Here is a 22,904-nt window from a genome sequence, read left to right as displayed (position 1 = left end):
AATTAGCGAGTCCGCGTGTACGTGCAACGTGTTCGAAGTAGCTGCTAGAGGGATCCGCGAGAACCTGTTTGATGCGAGAAATTTTTCTACAAGCAGCCGACTGTACAATGGGAAGACGTATCGCAACGTAATTAATTACCATAAGTTACGTTAAGAAATTAATTATTCATATTTTTAGAATTATGTAAAAATTAATATTATAAATTATTATATAATTTGTTAGGCTCGATCTAAATATATATATTTTTCATATCGATTCATGCTATTTCTCGCTATCTAGTGTCGTAATTTTTTGATATTTCTATTACTACTCGCACGTGCACACATAGTTTTATTATAGTATATTGCTTCACGATAAGAATCTATTGCCAGAAAAATCGATAAAAGGCGGTGGACGGTGGTGCACCGTGAATGATAAAGCGTTCTATTTCTAAGCAAAACACCGCGGCAAACGACGATAACGATAGCCAGCGCAAATATTAGCGGTATCGATTGCGCCGATAGCATAATTAATACGTTAGACTTGTTCAATTAAATACGAGCAGGAAACGAGAGAGCTTTTAACGTCTGAAATGGAAAGCATCTTTTTTGAAGAAAAGAGAAAAAGAAGCACATTTTCGATTCGAGACTCTAGACGAGGAGTACAATCGCGCCGATGGAATTCGAATGGAATAATTCCGGAGGATTCATCTTCTCTCTTTCTCTCGATATGTAGAGTCGTTAATAAAAAAGGCAAATTTACGCCGGTCGAATCGGTAGCGTCGAGGAAATCCGACCTCTGATCGCGAGATACCTGGCGGCGTAATGGGATGCGCGCGAAGGAACTCCTGACAATTTGCCTGCCTCCGTCGCGCATCTGCAACATCCGTCTCATCCGTTCTTCTCGGTAACGTAAAAGTTATTTTGGAAAATATATGCGCGTAGTCTAGACGGCGAAAGAAAGTTTTGCAAATTTGCGACTCGTGTCAACGAGCCGCGCCGCGAATCGATATCGATTAGCGTCAGCGCAAGAACTGAGTAATTTGGTCGCCGCCCGTATGCACTTACACATCCCTGTGGAAATTCGCGAACTTCGGAGACTCCACGGGAGCGAAATTCCCGTGTTTAGCGCTAATTGCCGAGTATCCGTCCGAAACTTGAGTAATACGTCGGTCAAGTGTTTTCCACTGCAAATTTAGCGTTAAACGCGCATAGCTTGAGCTCTACTCTATTGTGTATTACGCAATTGGATCAGGTTCTGGCACCTGTTCCGTCGAGGATAAAAAAAAAAGTTAAAACAATGGCAAAAATTAAATAGAAATATAACAATGTCCACATTGAAAAAAATGTATTAGTAAATTCAAAAAAATTGTTTTTGATTTAAATTATTTACTTAAACACTTAAATAGAAAAATAGACATTGTTATAGCACATTATATTGTACAAAAAACTGACCGAAACTTTAGATAAAGCGACCGTAGTTCTCTCTAGACATCCAGATCTGAAAATTTAGATAAAAATGTATGTAAACTTTTAGAAAATTTTTTACAGTTCATTCAACTTTTGTCCGTACCATTTCTTTCTATCTTTAACGAAACAGGTGTTTAGAACCTGGCCCAATTGTCCACGGAATGAAGATGAAATGTGAGATGTTAAACGAGATAAGGACTCGACAACGCGATTAGCCGCGAATTTACGCGGGATACACATTTCGATATTTAAAACTGAGGAGATCGCGCGTTCCATATTTCCATGTTTTGCCGAAAAGTAGTAAAACCGCTGGAAAGGCGGCTTTTTACCCGCGCATTGTAATTTACATCGTGTATTATGGCTTGTATAACCCCCCATTAAATACGCATACTCGTGTATTAAACACGACTGGAATATTCCGCGCGCGAGGGAGAAAATGATATTAAAATAATTTCGTTGCAGATATATTCCTCGGCTAATTATGCGCGGGACGCTTCTCTCTCTCTCTCCCATCTACATACATAATGACATGCATCGCAAAATGGAAATATCGAGCTGCTACGAAATCAATTATTGTTGATAATATTAATCATCAATTGTGCTCATTGAAATTCCCACCTTTTCTCTTCCCCTACTTTCAACATAATTATTACACGATACAATATTACGCGATGTAATATACGAAAGGGGAGGGGAAGAGGGATTTTCTCGAAGAGAATGTTTTAACGAAATTTCTATGTCTAAGTAAGTAACTTCGAAGCAACAAAATATCACATAGTTGTCTATCTCTCTCACAGCATTCAAACTTTAAATAGTTATCATACTCCCGTCGTGTTTCCCGTACTATTAAATTACAAGATTTTTTTTACGTTATCGGAGAGTGACTTGGTTAAAAATTTAAAAATTTATCTCTGCCGGGTAAAATCTCTCTCTCTCTCTCTCTCTCTCTCGACGAGAATGAATAAAATATATTCTTCATTTTCATACGTGCGTTACATATTCATTGTATATATGAAATATATATACGATATACTGGTCAGTAGCAATCACATTTTTTAACTATTCACATATATACACGCACATGCGCGCTCACGTATACACATACATATTCTTAGAGATATATGGTACATATATGTGCATAGAATCGCGAAAACACGTATATGCATCCGCTAGCACGTTAAAATACAGATTGTGAGATCGCGGCTTTTACAATTTCGGCACGATCGACGAATCGAATTATTCGAGATGGTGAATTCCGATCTCAATTTCGGTTTACAATCGTCCTGATGAAACTCCACGTTAAATAGCCACGTTTGTGACTAATTGCGCGCTTTCAATATATATATATATATACCGAGGATACCGTTGCATTTCCGCACTCGTCTATATGTCCGCGCGTCATTAATTTGGAAACTATGTTGAAAATCACCGACGAATGTCGACACCCGTTCACTCACACGTGAGCCCGATTAAATCGAGACTTTCTAATTGAAATATTTTATAAATTTTTTCTAGGCGGTTAATTAATTAGTTGTTAAAAAAAAATGCGCTAACAGATTCCTTTATTGGGTGGAGGGGGGGGAGGGGGGGGGGTCAAATAACTTAAAAGAAATCGCATCAATTTTATTTTCCTTAACCCCACGCGTGCTCTATCCCTTCCCCCGTGAACTCGATTAAATCGAGAATTTCTTTGATAAAAATCTTTTTTTTTTAATTTTTCGAGGTAATCGAGTAATGATTTTTATTTAAAGAGAATGCGCCAACAAGTTCTTTTGCGGAATTACGTAAAAGAAATTGCGTCGATTTTGTTTCTCTTTCCCAGCACCCCTCCCCCCCTCCCCCCACCCTCCCTCCTTCCTCGTGTGCTCGGCACTGTGCGACTTTTTTCCTCTTGGTGGTAAAGGACGGCCGTAAAAATATCATATTCTTCCAGCGCGAGGCCATGTTATTTACTTGCGTATACATGTATTGGAAAGCGGACACTTTGGGACACGTTGTTGCACGGATATAATACTAACCGCCGGTGTTTACCACAATTCTGTTATACGTATTATAAGTCCCATAAAAGCCGGCGTGCGCGAACTTGCGAGAGACGCGTGGTTGTGGGAGGGTGGTGTGGTGTGTTTTTAGAGGAGTTTGACATTGGCAAACTCAATTCGAGTTTATGTTCTTTGTGTACAAAGTACTGGCGCGCGCGCGCGCGCACGCAAAAGTTACGATGCGCGAAAATACGCCATTATGAGTCCTAAACTTATCTCTCTCTCTCTACGGCTAAAATATACATAAGTTTCTCTGCGCGGGCGATATCGCGTAGTTTCTCTTTCTTTCCGCGCGTGTTTTATGATGCCTGAAACTCGAAACTTTGTCCCGCGGCTCTCTTTGAAGATCTCGCTTTATTTATTCATGTAATTAACCTCTTACCGTCTTGACGTTTTTCTCGTTAACTGGATATTGGATTTGTCATTTTTCTTGAAAGACACGCTTTTAATTTTAATATATCAATCAAGAAATCTTATACTCGTATGTAATTGCAAAAATCTAGTATGTATGTGTGTTGATAGATAGAGATGTTATGTAAAAATGTAAAGAATGGGTCGTTACTTAAAGAAGTTTCAAAGCGATATATTAAATGATTTTAATGCAAATTTTGTTCTAAAATCCTGGCCGAAGAGTAAGTAAAGGCTCCATAACACGCTTGCCCTCCTCGTCCTAAACGGGCAAACAACTTTGGCGAACGCGTGTACGCAGAATTAGGAAATCCGGTCGACAGTTTTGAGAGAGAAATCGTGAGTTATGGGTTTCTGCGCGCGAAAAAGCAGCATTTACCGTCGTTTAAGAAACGACAAGCCATCGGCCCGCTCTCTCGCCAATAGCGCCCCATCTCTATTGATTTATCACCGACCGAAAAAGACGAATTCGAGGTCGTGAGGGAGACGCGGGGGTGATGGGATGATCGAGAAGGGGGAGAACGTTGGAGGTTTACCGAGGGAACCCGCGGAGAGGGCGAGTGTCCGGCTCGCACGAGACGGTGGCCACATGGGAAGGGTGACAAAACGCCACTTCTATGGCAAGACCGCGGCGATCTGTCACTCGGCTGTGAGCTAATCGGTCCGCGTGAGGGACCCTTTCCCTGTTTTCATCCCGCGACGTCTTCGACGTCTGATTGCAAATTACATTGCACGACCTATTCGGGGACTACCCTCGTCTCGCCATCCAGTGGCGATCTTCCGGGATCCCCGGGTGACTCTCGGAGGGCTCGAACTCGATCCGTCGCATCCTCCCTCGCTCGACACGGATCGTTTGTCACGGTGCATTAGACTGTCACGACTTGGTCCTGGTGATTCGAAAAGCGTCGATTGGAACTAGTTAACCCTGTGTCCCTTGAAGCCCGGGCCTCTTCGGGCGGAAATTTACATAAGGTTCATTCGATTGTGATAAGAGAGTTCTGATCGATAAATATTATTTATTTATACATTAAAGTTATTTTATCTCCCGCGATTCAGTTTGGCGACATATCGATTAGATGGACACATGTGACACATGTGTTATTGTACCTCTTCTTCTTGCGACAATAGCGGTTCAGCTTTAAATTTATCGAACGCAAGCAACCGCGCTATCGTCGCACATTTAGCACCAAACTCGGCTGCCTGATCCTCGGTCCTTGTTTACGTTAAATGCACGCAACGTGTTACGTCTGCGAAACTTAGAACTATGTAACTATGTAACTGTGTTTAACGTTAAGATAAGGATCCCCAAGCACGCATTGTCTCCTCCTATGTATTGTATCGATAACGATCCTTATGAAACCATTGGCTCCATGATATTCACACTTTACGCGTTTTTTAAAACTTGGACGTTTCATTCGATAAAGAATCCAATAAGTTCACGGGTAGGTAATTGTTTGCCAATACCACCGAGTCCGACGTATGACGTTATAATCGAGCGCGGAGACGAGAAAAAAAAGGAGAAATGAAACGGGAGAAAAAAAAAGTTCAAAGTTGACGAAAACTTATACAGCTCAGATCATTTTGTTTTTGATATATATATATCAGAAGGTATATTTCTGAGTAATACACTCTTTGAATTTTGTGGTCTCTTTTGATTCCTGGGATATGCAATTTTGAAATGTTATAATCATAGACATAGTATATCTAAACCGAATGTTGAGGAGTGGGAGCCGAGGTACACGTAGAAAAGGGCATACTCTGTTTCGTGCCCCTTGCGTTCTCTCTCGCTCGCACGTAGCATGACGAAAGAGAGTGCTATGCTCTGTGCGAGCGAGAGAAAACGCAAGGGGCACGAAACAGAGTATATCCTTTTCTACGTGCATATTTACCCCCCACTTCTTAAATAAAGGCAAACGCTCGGTCTAGATACACTATGTCTATGGTTAGTATAATTCTCGTTATTCGATCCGTCTGAAATTATAATATATACCCGCGCCGCCAAATTGCTCGGCGCGTCGTTTGCATCGACGAGCGCAACGTTTATTTACATAACGCGCGTCGTCGAAATGTCGACGATCGAGAGATCGACATTACCGGTCCCATCGCACGCGCCATGTAGCGCGCGATGTCCCCTTTACCGCGCATTTGCATACAAGCATACGCCGACAAACAGCACCGGCACTCGAATGCATTAACTCCCCCCCACGGAGGTCTCGATCCGAAGGGGACGCCAACCCGATGTCTCCAGACTACCCTCACCGTATTTGCATTTACCAATGCCTGTTGTTTGTTCCCTTTCCTACCTGCGCACCTTCCCCCCCCCCCTTCCCCGCCCCTCTCCCTCTTCCTCTGCATTAGAAAAGCCAGGAACACACGCGCGTCCGTCTTACGCGTTACGAGATAGAGCGAGTGCGTATCGATGTTCCCCGGATCTTATCTTGTATGAAAAACTTTCTCGTCGCGCTTATATTTATATTTATGCGCTTTTGTTTGTTGCGCATCGAGTTCTCGGGGTAATATCGAACGATTTTTACGCCGTCAAAAGTCGACGTAAAATAAACGACCCTCTCCTACTCTAGGTAAAAGCGTGTACGTGAGAGGAAATTTTTACGGAGGGATTTTTGCGTTACGGTTGCTCGCCCCTCGGCTTTCCCAAGCTATACATAGAGATTAATCCGAGATTATCGATCTGTTTTTAAATGTTCTCGAAAGATGCATTATTTACACACGCGCGGTTAAAAAAAAAAAAAAAAAAAAAAAATTACAAAACAAGTATAAATAATATAGTCAATGAATATCTAAGATTCCGAATCAATTTAATTAAATCACTGTAATGTTCGCGTGAGATCAAAGTTAAGGCGATTATTTGTTCATCTAACAGCCCCGATTGGGCTAATGAGAGTTAGGTATAGGATGAAATTAACCCAATAGTTAGCCAATTAAACACAAGTGCACTAAACTCCGCTCGATGTTTCGCAAGCGAGTTTGTGCGAATCAGCCCTTATTATTTCAATCTACGAAAATTTAACACTCTGCATATATGGAACATTATGCATATCGATCGTACAGTTTGCCAGAGTATCTCCGTTTAAATTTACCTTACCACCATCTTACGAGAGCTTGCAGAGCGCGAATAAATATAGCTAAGCGATATTAGAAGAATCTTACGCTACGATCTGCGCGATATCTTTACCGTAAACACATTAAACGCGTGCAATGAAAAAATTGCATAAAAAATGCTCGAGAAAAGTTTGAAGTAAAATTAAGGAAAAAAATATATTGCGAAAAATTATCCTTATCTGAAATTTTACATTGTACGCTAAGTAGATAATAGCGAGACTACAAATGTTGCAAAATTTGGCCTCAATTTAATATGTATCGCGTGTCCGAAACAGTTTATACAAATTTTGGTGTGTTGATTTAACATAATATGGATACGTTAAACGCTGACACACTAATACTACAATATGTTAATATTTCAACACAAAATGAATACACAAACTTCATAGTAGTTCGGAATAAATTTTGTGTAAAATTAAAAAATATATCATTGTATTATTTTTACATTTTTATACTTTTTTCAGTTGTTTTAATTTTTAAACGAAACAGCAATATGTTAAATTAACACACGGATGATGTGTTAAGTATCTAACACAAAAATTTAAATTGGCATTTTTCTTAAGAAGAAAACATAAATTTTCCAACTGTGTAGAAATATGTACGCATATATGTACATTACACGTTTAGAGAGCGACACGATATAAATTGCAGTTATTTAACGCAAACTATCATTTGATTCAGCCATGATTATTACGATCGATCCGAGGGAGGAATTTAACTGGCAATTAGATATTGCGCTATCAAATAGGCTGTAACGGTTTCCATAAACGGAGCGCGATTCGTGCCGTTAAGTATCCGCAATATAGTATATGCGTGCCGCATATATGTCAATATATTTGCGCGATCTACCCGTTACTGTTAAGTATCGAAATAAATTATTTGCGAGCAAATATAATGTAATACGTCGATAGTATCGTATATATACGTGTATCTTTAATGCATTAGTACGTCGTATTATGTGAAGCACATTGACAATTATACATATCGCGGGGTTGTGACAACTCCCTTTAGCCGACGGAGCACAATGGAAGCGTTCGAGAACAAAAGAACTTTAGTACAATAGTTGATGTTTATTTGGACTTTCGAAAGTTAACAATGCGAGCTTGTATTATTATTATTTCCGATGAGCATGCGCGCTTGCATTATTATACGCGTTACGTAACGCTCGATTGTGGATTTTAACCATACACAGACATAGACCGATAACTCCTTATATATATGTATAAGGTATAAGGCATTTGGTTTTATGTACAAACAGGTATATAAAGTATGCCTTTCTGCGTATGCCCTTCGATGGTGTACATGTTTGTTTATTAGAATTTAATTGCTTTTCATAATTAGAAGTTATATCGTTAAATTTTTATTCTTATTCTTTAATTTACACGATATTCTCGATTATCTTTTTATTCATCTTATAAGCGTTATAAGCTTGTTCCACTCGTTGCGATTCCCTTGAGCCCCAAATAAAAAAGAATAATTTATATTATAAAGGAATTAATAAAAAGATTTTTGGAAAATACGACTTGATGTTGTCGGTGTGAAAAAAAAGAGATAATATTTAGCAGATTAGGTGGGGATATTAAAATGACTCCTACCTTGTATAAGTGAAAGTTTGGAGAGTCGGCACTCTAGTCTGTGATTGCAACGCATCGCCATCAACGAATCATATCATCTGCGCCGGTTTGTCCGCTTTGACATCTACTCGATCACCTGCCATTCTGATCGCGGGCGACAGGGGCGTGCCATTATCGTTAAGTCGCGCTCGCGCAATAATGAAGTCAAACGATGTTGTTGCAATTTTGCATAAAGGCGGCGAGACGGCGGCAGTTTATACGCGGAGAGTTCGTCAAACTTGGTTGCTTTCGTCGCGCTTGAATGCATTAGGCGGGCTTTAAAGTTGAGACGACGACGACGACGACGACGACGACGACGTCTCTTTGCATTTGCATTTACTCCAGTCCACACACACACACACACACACACACATTTGCATTTAGTTACGGATCATTGCTACTCTCGGATGAGAAAAACCTTCCCGATCGTTACGGATGTATGCATACGAGATGCATGGAAGGTGCATCGCGATCAATGATCTTCGCGATCTATGGACCATGAAACGAAAGAGGCTCCGTATTACGAACAATGCTCTATTGTTTTTGGTACAAGAAGGAATATTAGCGTATACTGTCATTGTTTAACTATACGAGCAACACTTTCATTATAAGGAGTATAATTATGCAAATGATGATACCGCGAGTACTTGTTGGGCGAGGATTTTAACGAATGCGGAATCTCTGTAATTTCAAGTTGTTTTTTTTTTTTGCATCTAAGAATATTTTATCGCGAATAATTTTTTTCCATTTGACATAGCACAAGCAGCGGATTCGAAATGAAATGATTCGCGCTGTTCGTGCTATGCGAATAAGATCAAAAGATTAAAGCCCTCACATAATTAACTCATTGGCGTTTAAAAATATTTCCCCGTGTACAATCTAATAAAAAATACGGCTTTTCTCCTAACGGATATCGTAAGGGATTTCAAACGATTTGAAAGCCGCGGGAGCTCTCTGTAATTCCCTTATTTCGCTACTTTAATGCAGTTGGGTTACATCAGAAAATCTCTCTCTCTCTCTCTCTCTCTCTCTCTCTCTCTCTCTCTCTCTCGCCCGCGTGGATTCGCTATTTTCCTCGCACGGGGCGCATAATTACGACGGAGAGCTACCGAGACGACGACGACGACGACGACGACGACAGCGACGTCGCACGCGAGGACAAGTTAGTATGGAGTCGGCTTTGATGCTGGCAAAACAAAATGAATCTCATTAAAATTACGTTGCGCGCGAGGTCGTTTTACGACCTTCCGGGGTACCACCACCGAGTCGCGACGAGTGAAAAGACAGGTTTTAAGGCAAAAGGAATGATGGAAGAGCAGAAGGGATGAGGAGAGAAAGAGAGAGAGAAAGAGAAGGAATCGTTAATTAACTCCGTCACGCTAAAAAGAAATTTCGCGCCGGTTAGCAAAGACGAATCCGGAACATCCGCCATCCCGTTCGGCGAATGTCACCGGAAGAGTTTAAATGTCGTATAAATGGAGTTACTTTAGCCACGTGCGCGCGAAGAAAGAGAGAAGAGAGAAGAGAGAAGAAAGATAGAGTTCTCCGTCTCGTATCGGTTCAAGTAGATTTGTCAAGTTAGATTGGTTAACTCCAGATTATCCGCTTTCTTTCGATTAATTAAACTCGTTTATTATCGCCGCAAAAACGAGTTTATTCGAAACGGAATGTTGTTTCTCGAGTCTTTCGTGTTGTTTAAAGCGGGATAAAACCACATAACTCTTGTCTTCGTGATCCAATTATATTAAGAATATTTAATGTTATTTATAATTTGTTATAACGATACTCTGCGCGCGAGAAAAAAATAAAACAAAATAAAAAAGAATATATCTATATAAAATATAGGATGCAAAATAAACTGTTATAGAAGTCTCCGCTTAATCTTGCTTTCGTGATTTTTTTAAAAAATTGTAGGCGCGAGCTCTCTTTATTCAGTTATTCATAAACTAATCTACGATAATAAAAATTAAAAATTCTCTCCGCCTCTGAAAATAAGAATCGCGGACAAAGTGTCAATTGCAAAAGCAACAGCCTGGCGTTCGACGCGAGAGATGCTAATGTTTCGAAACTCTCCGACATCGAGCGGCGTCTCTCCTCCTTCTTTGTTTAAGCCCGGTAAATATTGGCTTGTTTGACGGACCGATGGAAAAGTTGCCAAACGATGGAAAGACTCATCTCTCGCCCTCTCGTACTTGAGGGGGTCGAAAAAGGAAACACGGCAAACACGGTTCCTCGAAGCGTTTTCCCTTTCTCTCATTCCTTTTATTCTTCTTCCCCCTTTCCCGACTGCGTCGCCTAAACTCTGCCACATTTATCCTTTTTTTTATCTTCTCATACGTCTCGTTCCATCGACCAGTATTCGCTGTCCAGTCGTCAACTTTTCGAGCTTTCATGCTTTGATTCGCGCAACGACGAAGCTTGTCGATAAGACGAAAAGAAACGTGGGAAACAAAGTGAAACACGAAGAAAGAGAGAGAGAGAAAGAGAAAGAACGAAAGAAAGATCGATTGTGAGAATTCCGAGAATCGCTTTTTGCCGGAATACCTGTATTCGATGAATGTATACAACAATATTTGCGATCGCTAACAATTGCCGGTCGCGAGGGAAGTATAATATTTACACGGTAAATATTTGAATATCGAGTAAGAACGGAATTGATTCAGAATCGTAGAAACAAATTTTTCTTCATTGTTTTCGAAATAGCCGTAAAAGGTCGATCGCTTCGCTCTGGTTTTCGCGTTGATCCTTTCAACGAGCGCGAAAGCCTTTTCGGTGAAACAAATTCATCGCGGGTCGAAAATCTGGTGAAAAATATTCAGCATTGACACGCACGCCACGCTATTTTATATTTACCCATCGGAGGAAACGGAAAGCTTGTTTTCCGTCGACCGAGAACGAGATGAAATGTTTCCCGACGCGGAAGTCCTATTCGTTATCATACGCGATTACACCCGATCCCGTTCGTTACGATGAGCTCTAACGCGGAGGATCCTTTTAATCTTTCGATACGCGTGACGTGAAGGTCGCCCACGCCATTTCATTCCGCCCGATATGAATTATTCTCGCTTTATTCAATTGCAACGTAATACATATTTAACGCCCCTCCTGCCCCCCGCCCCCAACCCCTATTTCGCCGTCTCGTAGGACACGCCGTATAAATTATTCACGCGCGGCACCCGTTTTTGAGTCCGCCCCTGTCGTCCTGGCTGCCGTAAGAAGAAAGAATGCAAATGCATATATACGCGCGCATCGCCACAACGTTATTACTTTTAGGCGTTATATTTATTCATTTATTCGAATAGATGTCTCGCTTTTCCAACAAACAAACATGTGTGTATCATGTCACGTTATAGCACTAGTTATAAATAGTTGTAAATAGCGGATAGCGGATTCGGAATATCGAAAAATATAGAGAAACGAGAAAAATTATTCCTTTCTCCCTTCCCCCACTTTAAATAGAGAAAAAGAGAGTGAAAGTTGCGCGATACTTCAATATTCAAATATAATTAAATCATTGCTCAACTCTAATTTTTTTAAATTCGAATCTGAAATGAAATGGATGGATATTATATTTACATTAAAAATAAAGTCTGTTTCAATCGAATAAATACGAATAAAAGTTGCGCGAAAACGATTGTTTCGACTAGATTTCTTTCTTTGTTCATTCCACACATTTCCACATTTCTTATATATATTTTTTTTTCATCGGGAGGGCGTGTAAAAAGATTTCTCCATGCGAAATTCTCAGGATACCGGAACACTTTATATGTATGTCGGTGCACATAAGTTAAACATGCACGTATTCAATGTACGAATCGAGTATCGAACTTGCTCTCTTATCGGTAATACCCCCGTTGCGTCTCCCCGCTTCCTTTATCCTCTTAAGATCCCGCGCGAGTTATTATCGCGCAGTTTCATTCCGGGCTGCGACCGCCGAGTCGCTTCCCTCCCTTTTTCTATCGGTCCCATTATCCGCGGAAATCTGATGCAGCTTATCTCGGTATATCCCGGATCTAGTATGGCGGGCAGAAAAACACGTTTACAATCATGCTGGCCGGATAAAGCCAGACTTGTAGAAGCGCAATCTCGAGTCTACATTTTCTATATCTATACGTTCAATTTGCGAAGGGTTACTATCTCACCCTTTGAAAATTCATCCCGGGAGGTATTCATACCTCCAGCTCTCGTAGCATTTCTCTCGCTCTGATCCGAGTAGGATGCGCCTACAGGCGCGAATGATCTTCGCCCGGTACTTGGTACCGCGATCAACGAATGCGCGACGAGACAAGAGACCCTCATCGAGATCAAAAGGGCGCTCGAAGAAATCTCCTCTACGATCTTGAACATGGACGACGTCGAATCTCCCTCGCGCAGTCGCGTAAAAGGACAAATTCGAAAATCATTACTGCATCCATGAATAATTTTGAGAATTTTCTCGTTTATTAAAATAAAAATCTCGGATTGAAATTATTTAATTACTTGGCATCGCGGCAAGAAAAATTTATGCCCCGTGCACGATCGTAATCAGTTTGAAGAAAAATTAGTTTCTTATCCGCGTCTGGCTCTGAAATTTAAATTTATGTTTTACAAAAAGACTTGTTATATATAATTTCTTACTTGTTTATTTATTAGTCAAAAATGATCTACCATTGGTTCAAGTTACCATTTTGAAGTGGCGCTGCGGATTCGTCTGTCAAATCTCATTTTGATTATTTCTTAAGATTAGAAGCTTCAGAGATATCGAGATTACAGCGTTGCCCGAAAGAAAATAATCGTAACGTCCACGCGAAAGAAGATATAATAAGAAATCGGCAATTCATAGCATCGTTATCTGTTACTTCTTTGTTACGCTCTACTACGATATTATTCAAATAGATCTTTAAAACAAAAGAAAAGATGTGAGATTTTTATACTTGTTAGAGATATCCCTGTACAATCGCGTAATATCGCTGATCGATCCACGTGACGGTAGAATTCGGATCCAAATATTCTCCGATCATCTCGTGGGAATAATACGAGAGAAGTGGCGCGTCGGTATTCGAGGTGGTCGCGAAGCAATCTGGATCTTTGGACCGATCGTGCTCTTTTCACTTGCCGTTTTATTTCCGCGAGCGCGACGGAGTCGATCAATTTTATCTCCGGTGTGCGCGCGAGCGTCGCATCGTTGGTTAGCCGGCGAATTTAGGTTTCCACCGCGCTTTTGTGCCCGTACACCTCCGAGAATAAAGGCGAGATCTTATCTCCCTTATACCCTCGCCGCGGCTCTGTCGCGCGATCGATAAATTCGTGATGAAACAGCCCCGAGATCGAGCCGCCGCGGGTCGGGGAGTTTCGAGGAATCTCACAGCGAGATCCTCGACGATCGATATTGCGTCAGCGGCGCGTCGTTTCCCGCGATAGATCGGACTCGTTTGGGGAAGGAGCCTCTCCCTCTTTCCCATCCCTCTTCGAGATTGGAAGCAGGCGCTCCTTCACAATTTCCTTATAACATCGTTAATATAGCGACCGCAATATCGTCTCGCCGTGGGCTTTCTCTGTGTAATCTGCCGAGATTATAGACACCGTTGACGTTACTCTGTTCAATCTCTATTGGTAATTGTTCTTTGCTTGAACACTCGAGCAATGATACTTTTTCTTTCGGCGAGGGAGAAACTGTGAGAAACAAGATTTCTAAATCTCTTATTTTCTATTTTTTATTTCCTTGATATATTTTCAGATAGAATATTTAATTTTACAAATATTTTTATGCATTTATATATAAGAGGGAGTTCTTTTTTTGCGTGTAGAATCAAGTGATCCGACTTTCAACTAGTATTTATCAAAGTTTTCTCTCAAAGTATTTTTATCCGAACGCGGTTATCGGATCGACCAAACGGAAACTTTGAGAAGAAAGAAAGAGAGAGAGAGAGAGAGAGAGAGAGAGAGAGAGTTTCGAGATAAAACTACATTTTGGCGAACGGTCCCCAAAGGATTAAACTAAAACTACGCGAATGAGAGCGCTAAAGAGGCGTGCCCCGCTCTCTCGGCAACGCTTGTCGAACGCGCTCGTAAAAATATTTCAGCGTTCCCGCCTGTCGCGTATGAGAAAACTCAATCTATGCACGAGCGAAATGGCAATTTTAACGAAACGTGCGTGGATACGATCCCGAATTTCCCGAACTCTCGTCGATTTATCCGCTCATCGTAACATCGAGATTGTGCGGTCTTATCGTTTCCACAGAATCCATCGGTCCGCCGAGTTGTCGTGTCGAGTTTACGCTTTCGCGTTTTATGTACATATACGAGGAGGGAGATATCCGAGATAAGCGTTTCATCTCCCCTTCGACTTTTATATACAATCGGTTGTCGATTGCCTCCCCATCCGCTCTCTCTCTCTCTCTCTCTCTCTCTCTTTCACCGCTTTGAGAGAGATCCCCTTCTCCTTATTCCTACGAAATTTTACAATATATTTTTTATTTCACAAGTACGTCTTCTTGGTCGTCGAGTCGACCCGTCTCTCGTCGTTGACGAAATTTACTCTCGGCGATTTCGCGTCCGCATTTGGAAAAGCAGACCTCTCGATCGGTTCGTCTATAATATTGCGAGGTGCACAAAGCCGCATCGCGCTTTCGCTGATATAATCGATGTAGATTGCGGTTTCAATAATATTAAGCCCCTTCTGTGCATTATGCGGAGACGGCAGGAATCTATCGAATCGCGAATAAGCGATATACGAAGCAGAATCGAGTTATTACGCGAAACGATAACCGCAGCGTATAAAGTTCGTTCTAAGCGCCGAGTAGTTTCCAAAAATTTCATTGCTAAATGTCTATATTAATTTATACGGAATCACTTTCCTTTACACTTATATACAAGGATTGTCCATAAAAAAACCGAACTTAAAAATAAATCCCGTACGCGATGGGATGCGGGATCATCTGCCTTGTAGCACTGCGTAGCGGGATTCTTTAGCAATTTTCTCACACAAGCATGACGCTATCGTTCTTATTGTTCATTTGCGTTTTATGATAGTTTGAATGAGGTTGTGTTCGGCGTTCGTGGCGATTTTATAGACGTAGCCTTCTCTCTCTCTCTCTCTCTCTCTCTCTTCTTTTTTTGAGAGAGGCAGTGAGAAAGAAGCGACCGAAGGCGTAGGACAGTTTTTGGCACACGACTACTGTTGTTGAGTCTCCTATTCTCTGTAAGCTAACGTAGATTATTTACCAAATTATTTTCACACGCAAAATATTAAATATAATGAATATCGATGAGATCTCTCATTGTGATGTTTTTGCGGAGGAGCAATCTTTGTGAGTCTCGTTTGTCGTTTTCACGCAAAACGAGCGTCCGCTGAAGGAGAGAAATCGTATTTGCATTCTCTTTACGGAATGCAATCTCGCGCGACAGCCTTTCCGTGTCTGGCGCATCCTTATTTAGAATAAGCGTATAGACGCGGTAACGCTACGCGATGGCCTTTGTTGCCGTAACTGGAAATCGGTCGAGAGTGCGGAACGATCGTCGAGAAGACGCGTGTTTCCTTACCCGGAAAAATCCACCTCGATAAATTCCAGCTATTGTGTATAACAATACGAATCGTCGATTAATCGATTTTACGAAACGGCTTTGTTCATTCTTTTCACTTATTGTTAGTGCGTCTGCAAGCGGATCGATTATCGCGGAGGAAAATGCGTCGATAACTCTTCTTCAGCGAGGAGATAATTCATAGAAAGATCATCAAAATCCAATAACATCTCCCTCTTGTAACACGAGCGATGTAATATTCCACGATGGATATTATCGTACGCGTAATATCGATCGCTCGCGCATAAGGACCTCTTAAGGAGAAACACGCTCTAAGAGCTGACACCGCCAACGTAATTTCCTTTCGCTCGTCCTCCGCAAAATTCCCGCTTGTCGACCATCTCCACGCTATCGGGCAGATGAAAGGAAGATACCTTCTACGTTCTACGTGATGAGAAGAGGAAGAGAGAGAGAGAGAGAGAGAGAGAGAGAGAGAGAGAGATTTACTGCGCGACTACTACACTCGCTCTTCGGCCCTTTCGGAGTAAATGGACACTTGTCCGAGACTGACGTAAGCTCGCTCACCGAGGATGGAAAGGAGGAGGAGCACTTGCTTGCTGCAAGGACGACGGTTTATCGCAAGGGAGGAAAGAAGGAAGGAAGGAAGGAAGGAAGGAAGAGAGGGTAGGGAAGAACGGAGGAAAGAGGAAAGGGGGAGCGATAAAAGGAGGACGATTAAAATAGAAATAAATGCTCCAGTTTGCGGATGTTAAGATTTATAAAGCTTGCCGCTTGTTACGTTCTCCCTTTTTCTCTCTCTCTCTCTACGCAAAATCGCTTCGAATCTTCTTTGGCGATTGTGTGTGTATATGCGCCCGACGATTTTAATTTAATGAGAGAATTGTGCAAGTTTGCGTTACGATAACGTGTATTTTCCTAATATCTTTCGTCCCCTCCAAATTGTATCTCGATCGTCGTATCAGATCGCGTATCACTTGACGCATATTGCATCGGATAAACTCTGTTTCACTTTATATTTACTCAGTGATATGCGGATACGCGATCGTCAACAGTAGACTGAATTATTTCTTAGTTTATATAAATAATTTTCTCGCCATTATCGTACATTGTCACAGGTATGTATGCGTCTCGTTTTTCTTGTTTCGAGTTGCAATAAATGTATTTAATCATTATCGTGCATTTACATCGTACAGACATTTGACGATCGCATCGATTTCGCTACATTTACGTTCTTGATACGAGTTGATACAAATTATATACATATATCGAAAAGATCCGATCGAGTTTGACATATCTGGTGTCATGTTTATCAAACTCGAGAGGACAGACTATGAGAATCCATTATTGCAAATCATTAAATTTGCGTTACATTATGTAACGCGTGTCGCTCATTTCGTACACGTTACGAGCCAATGTAGATCGTCCATTTTGTTTTAGCCGTTGAAACAAAACCTGATAATTGAAGGGAGCAATGTCAACGCGACCACCCATCTATACCGGATTAACATTTTGCAGCGGCATAAAATGAGCCATCGCGGAAAAAAAGAGAAAAAAAAAAAGAATTGCCTGGAAAAAATATATATAATTATTCGTTTTATCTTTCGATCGAACTCCTACGCGCGGCGCGATATTCGATTCTTCTCGAAGAATCGTCTCGATAACGAGACGAGATATTTTATCTAGGCCGGATAATTCGATCCGGCGCGTTACGTGATAAAAAAAAAAAAGAGAAAAAGAAAAGAAAAAAAAAGAAGATATTCTCATCGTGCTTGTTATATGTCCGGTGACATCGTTGCGAAGTGGCCGTATACGATTATCGCAATAACAGCAAGGAGATGAGGGGAGAAGAGAGGAGGATAATCGTCGCGATGCTGTATACTCAATCGATATTTTTGATATTGAGCCAAGGTAAAATTCATCCGCCAGACACACACACACGCGCACGCACATACTTTCCAGCAGCGAGCAGCGACCGGCATTGTCTTTTATATCGAACGAGTGACACGTTAAGTCGCGCGCGTAAAAGAATAAAGTGAGAAATCGATAGCTAACTGACTGACTGGTAACGATGAAAATGGGAACGATGATCGAGGACGAAGTCGTCGTCGTCGTCGAACGGATCGTTTACCGACACGCGGTCGGTTATATTAAGTGAATTAACGTCGGATCGAAACGCGCTCGCTGGTAAATATTTGTCCAATATATGTATACGCGCGCACATGCGTGACGGAACGATTCGATATGCAACTTACGTACGCATGTACGCATGTACCGATGCTAATATTTTCGTTAATGAAATATCGCGCGACGAGTAACCCGATATACAGCCGAATAAATGAAATTAATTTTACGTATGATATTTAATTCGTTCGATGCGAGACCGGGTAATATTGCGAATAAAGAAAAAAATAACTGGCCAACGTAAAATGGCGACCTAAAATTGTTACACGCGGCGCTTGTTGAGCGCGCAGCTTGTATAACGTGTTTTGCAAAAAATATCGAATTTCGATGAGCTTCATCCTAACAAGTTTCATAATAAAGTAGTCATGTAGGCAAGCATGATATCGCGGGTAAAACGTGACCGAATAAAGGAGCATCATTCCGAATAACATTTCCATCCCCGCAGCTGTAAACACGATCGTGCAATTTTATCGCGCGTTTTAGCGGCGATGTCTCCTCATTCAATTACGATACCGGGAACGGATAGCCTACGGCGGGTAATAACATCTCGAGGTAGAGTAAATCCACTCGTCGCAAAAGAAAAGATGAAGGAGCGAATAATAAGAGTAATGGTATCTATCTATCGAGATCACGTATTGTGACAAGACATTCCCTCCCTTTCACATGTCAAATTATATCTAAAATGTACAATGTGTGCGTTAATAATTAAATTGAAAATTACTCGTTTCCTAACCCTTTGAGCACGACTATTTCGAAAAATTTAACTTTTACAAAATTTAAAAAAAATTTTTATTTCATAAAAACAAACATAGTTTTGATTAAAAATGAATTAAAAGTGTGATATTCTTTGAAGCAATCAGTTACACAGAGAACGATATTACGCTCTACACATTCATATTTTGAATCTCATCTTTTCTCTTCTTTACTCACTGATTGGCTACAAACGACATATCTTCTTTGTTTCCTTTTTTTTTTTTTTTTTACCAGGCCCAGATTGAATAGTTTTCTTAATAAATTCATATCAGATCTCGTCGTTTTTAATTTGCCGTTCCGATGTAGAATGTCGGGAGTATTGCGCCGGGTGCTCTTAACGCAAGGCGAAGAATGATGGCGAAAACGAATCCCGGACACAACAGCCAATTTCATTTCCATCTCCGAGGGAGAGAGGGGGGAGGGGAGCGCGAGAGGAAGAAACGAAACCTTCTCGTCGCTTTCACGCGCCGTTTACGCGTCCGTCGTGCGGAAAGTTTCGTAAGAAAGCTCTCGTCGTATTAACGAAGGGTCGGAGGCTCATTCGCTTTTCCGGGGGGGATGGGGATAAAATAAAATGCGACGTGGAAGCGTAATTAGCCAGGCCGAGCCTCCTCGAGCCGGGGATTCTCTCGTTGACGCCCGGCCGAGAGGCGATGGAAAAGCCCGATATTCGAGAGAGGAGTCAATAATTCACGGGCCATTCCTTATATATATATATATAAAAGTTCCAGTCTATTTAAATTTTTCAGTATCTCGCGAGACATCTACGAATCCGTCATGCTAATCTCCTCGCGCTGCAAGGTTCGGAGATTTTTGTGCCTTTTAATATTCACAATGTTGAATTTACGACGACGCGCCATCCTTTTCCCAGTAATGTGTATCGCTAAATGTCTGAGGGAAAATTAATAATACGTCTCTAAATTTAGCCGATTAAAAATTTATATTTGCAAAATGTACAGCTTTTATTTTTCAAACTGTTCGATGGTAAAATGCAATTTTGCTCGCTCCGTCCGTTGTTGTTTCGCAAAAACATCACGCGCAAAAAAAAAAACCGAATTAATCGGAAAAATATCAAAACGTGGCCCGATTAAATTAATATGTTTGCAATGCCCGCAACGCCGTATACACATTTTTCCGCGCTATATCGCGGTTAAGAATATATATATATGTATGTGTGTGTGTGCGCGCGCGCGCATTGCGTTTAATATAAAAGGGACAAAATGATAACCGCCAGGACCATTTTTCATATACTGTCAAACTTTTCATATTTCCATTATAATATATGAACGCGATTTCCTGCGTTTACTGTTCGACACTGTGTTGTCTATTTCTTTTCCAGAGCCCTTACATGAGCCTATATATACAATATATATGCAACTTGTTTTTCCATCACTCGTGGAATATTTTATCGGCTTGCGTTCGATTTACAAATACCGGAAACGATTTCTCCCAATCCGATATCCATACTTGTGAAAAAAAAAAAGAAAAGAAAGAAAAAAAGAAAATTGGCGACGTCGAAACTAAATCTCGGATCGACCGCGTGCGAGATTTGTTCCACCCGTCCCTTCATTAATCTATTCAGATCTGTCGATTGAACGGATAAAGTGCCGCGTTAACGACATCGGGGAGAAGAAAGAAAAAAAATTTCGCGCGTTGCGTCCACGATTCACATTCATTACGCTTTTTGCGTCAAAAACGCGAACCCTACGGACCCCCTCTATGCCGATGAACCCAGCAGCCATTGCGCGAACGCAATTTTGTTTGCATTCGCACTCGCGAGATTAATAAGTCACGTTACTCGATTATCGGCCGTCGGGAAAAACACCCGACGGCTTTTAAACACAAAAAAAAGAGGAGCAAAAAAAAAGAGAAAAAAAGAAGAGAAAGATTGAAAAACCGCTGACGCGCGCTTGCCTACGGCGAGTTTGCCACAATCCGGTCACGTACTGCAACCTTGTGCCGCTCTTTCCCGCTATACTATCCTACACCAGCCAGCTAGCTCCAGCTAGTTTCTATTTCTTCTTGCGCCGACCAATTTACCAAGCGGGACAGATTCGTTGCTGCAATTGCAGCCGATCCGCCCGTTCACCGCCGGTCCAGATCGCATCGACACGGGAAAAGGAAAGATGTAGAGAAAATGTGCTTCTCCGTAAATGGGAGAATTAAATATTTAGTCAAGATCCGACAGTATAATCTTGGCGATAATGGCGCGCAAGAAAATTTCTCATGGCATAGAAAAATTATCGTCACGAAAAAATATATTGAAAGCATATATTCAAATATGTATATTGCTTTTTTTATAATTTTTTTATTCACAAACACAATACTTGTAGATTCGTAAATTTGCTCAAGACGAGCTTTCCTCGTCTAAAAAGAGTTTATGCATTCTAAAAAGTTGTATCGTGGCTTCATTCTCACTCTCTTTGTCATTTTCGAAGCTATGCTATATTATATTGGATCTTACGATTAGATTATTAACGCGATAACTCGTTTGACTTTTCGGCCCTGTCCACGGCTCGTAGCCCGTGAAATGAGTCTATGCATTCCTCTCGAGACACATGGAATTTATCTCGTCTGCTTTCTATCCTCGAAGAATGCTCGTGTTATCGAATAATTTCGAGCTGGAATAAATTAGAAGAATAAAGCGCGAATAATTTCGTAAAATGCATACGACGAATCAAAAGAATGAAGACTCCAACGGGATATCATTCGCGGCGAAAATGACTCGTTAATCGTACGGGTGAGATAACGCATTGTGCATTCAATTCTTTGGAAAGAATATTTTCCGTTTCAAAAATAATGAAACGGATCTCTGGATGTCGGGAATTTTTTAAGGGAATATTTAGGATAAATATCGATACACATATATTGACAAAATATATGCATACAATACGTATGTATACGTAATATGCGTACGTTACTCTTTTAAACTGAGAAGAAGACTTTGAAAAAGAGAAGATGGGAAAGGAAATATTTCGCCAATCTTGAATTATGTGTAAATACATTTGAATTTGGCCCAACAAATAATAATTCATCTGTTGGACCGATTACATAATAGTTTACAGCTGATCTCGAACGTAGCTTATCAATGCGTGTCACATGAACTAAGTATAATTATCGTGAATGGCGTGGTGAGTTACGATTGCGTAAGAGCGTTCCATTGCGTAAGAGACTCATTAAGGGGGGGATTACGTACGTAAATTCATGGTGTGTGCACCGGTACCGAAATCACCACCATTACACGCCAATCCTATTACACGCGAGAGTGCCCAATTATTATCGTATTTACTCGAAATCTGACCGTGTTGGAATATCCGCGCTCTGGCTCCCTCTCTCTCTCTCTCTCTTTTACTCTCTTTCGGCGAGAGAGAACCGGTGGCGAAGAGCGAGGTAATTATACTCACCATATCGACGATTAACGAATCGTTAATTGCTATTTCAACAGGCGCAATTTCGTGCATCACGAATTTGTCCGACTATTGGCGGCAATATACGTTTCCTCGCGATAGCGAGGAATAGCAAGACGACCTGCTGTTTGCATTCGTAAACGTTGAGAATGTCTTTATCTGTCTCTATCCCCCTCTCCCTCTCCCTCTCACTCTTTCTATATTCCTTCCGGCTGGCTTTCTTCCAACTCAACCTTTCCAAATTTTTTTCCTTTACACGCTGGAAGAGATTACGTCGCGTCGAGAAAGTACGGGATCTGTCAGAGGACGTGGGATAAGATGTATAGTCGCATTCACATCTCAAGAGTATCTTCCTGAACGTTCCTTCATCACTATTTTATCTTCCAAAGTACTCTGCGTTGATACCACTGCTT

General features: G+C 41.1%; 1 protein-coding gene across 10 annotated transcripts in view; it reads right to left on the bottom strand.

Moving 5' to 3' along the window:
• Positions 1 to 22,904, bottom strand: part of Nlg-5 (neuroligin 5) — a 179,443-nt gene that overhangs the window by 50,725 nt on the left and 105,814 nt on the right. The window lies entirely within an intron of this gene.

The sequence above is a fragment of the Polyergus mexicanus genome, unplaced genomic scaffold (assembly GCF_030449975.1).
Source record: "Polyergus mexicanus isolate NDT 795.1 unplaced genomic scaffold, iyPolMexi1.0 SCAF_1, whole genome shotgun sequence".
NCBI lineage: Eukaryota > Metazoa > Arthropoda > Insecta > Hymenoptera > Formicidae > Polyergus > Polyergus mexicanus.
Note: the sequence above shows the minus strand (reverse complement) of the source record. Positions and strands in the feature narration are given on the sequence as shown.